Source organism: Meleagris gallopavo, chromosome Z (assembly GCF_000146605.3).
Source record: "Meleagris gallopavo isolate NT-WF06-2002-E0010 breed Aviagen turkey brand Nicholas breeding stock chromosome Z, Turkey_5.1, whole genome shotgun sequence".
Lineage (NCBI taxonomy): Eukaryota > Metazoa > Chordata > Aves > Galliformes > Phasianidae > Meleagris > Meleagris gallopavo.
In genome coordinates this window covers 65,647,708-65,649,450 of record NC_015041.2, presented here as the reverse complement: position 1 = coordinate 65,649,450, position 1,743 = coordinate 65,647,708, and positions in this window count along the sequence as shown.

Sequence of the window (1,743 nt, the reverse complement as noted above, 5' to 3'; positions counted from 1 at the left end):
TTTTTCTAGTGGAGCACAAAAGAGTGGATTTCAATAAGTAGAAATGAATATAGAACATCTAGCAAGGAGCTATGCATTTTGATATGTATGAGAAGAACTGATTCTGAATAAAAACATTCAGTGATTCTTATTGTGTAGGCTCATATTTCAGACAGTAAAAGCTTGGTATAAGAAATGATCTTGCATCTTCCTTGTGAATGCAGAATACTGAGCATTCAAGGTATTTTAATTATTTCTGTATGCAAAAATTTGTTTGCATAGATGATTTTCTTAAACCATTTCCTGGTTTTATTTTTCTTTTTTTAAACAGACAATGAATTCAAAAAGAGTTTTGGGGGAAAAATTTAATTTTTAACATTGTGTAGCACAGTCAAAAACTATTTTATCAGAAATAATGATTAAGAATTTCAAAAATCTGTCTGCAAAATGTATGCAGCAGTAAACAAAGGAAGTCAGACCTATCCGTAATCTGTCTCTACTGGCTAAATACAAAAAAAGGTTTAACTCTCTGATGTTAACAAAAATAGATGACATATTTTCCTTCAACAAATTGTGGCTTCAAACTACTACAAAACATTTAGAAAGTAAAATGGGTGTAGTCAGAGTGGTGTCACAATTTGGCTGATGTTATCACAAAATGACAGGAGTAATTGCACTGGAGAAAAAGAATTTCCTTTCATCCTGCTTCTAGATTATTTAACCTCAGGTTCCCTCTTTAGTGAGGAAGGCTTAAGAAACAAAGCTGGTAAAGTTTCAGGTGAATATAGTGAGGATGCTTAAGGTGTTTATGAACCTGACATAAATAATCACAGCTAACACCTGATCTTGTTTTAGTCAATTTGCATTAGGGCACAGATCAGGTTTATAACTTTTCTTACCTTAGGAGACAGCAAAACACCATCACTCCAGACCGGGGGTGCCATCTCCCCCAGGGAGGTGTAATCCGTTCTTTGATCAGCTCTGAGGGAGCAGACTCTGCAGTATGCTGAGGTGGATGAGAGCCAAACATGGAGCCATAGGTAGTTCTTGGAATGTGGGCAGGTAGACAGCAAGTGGAGATGGCACCATGGTACACAGAGAAAGGGTTGATGATGCTGAGCTGTTCCTTTGCCAGGAGGCAGGGAGAGCATGGTGTATTATTCCCCGTGTGCTACAGAGGCATAAGAGCACTGATCTATGAGCACAACACTGTGGTACATCACCATGAGCATCAAAAGCTCTTCAAGTGGTGAACAACTAACTACATGCGTTGCTTTTGTGCACAGTGTGTACTGCCTCAACACAGAGACCCTACTGTTTCAAAGAAACACAATGCAAGGTCTTGAGGATGAGGCTTCACATGGATCACAGGATATTTGGAGTCCTCCTCCCCCCTCAATTCTCTCCCTCCCACCAGCCATGTGGTTCTGTTGCCTCATGGGTTCTGGCACACTTCAGGCCCCTCCTTGAACCACGGAGTTCAACATCATTAGAAATTCCCAGTTTCTTTGCTGAGGCTGATGTAGTGTGGACCATAAGAATGGGCCTACAATGAGGAGAACCAGAAGGGGGAATATCTCAGCTCTGGAGTGAAGTGGACAGACAGATAGACTACTTCTTAGTCTGACCCCTCAGTGCTGTAAAATTTTGATTTCAATAAGCAACGGTCTAAAACTAAACAATTGTCTACTTGATTATGAAGAAATTAATAAATGCTCATAAATGCTGCTTTTACAGTAGTTGCGGAGCTATTGTCTAAATGTA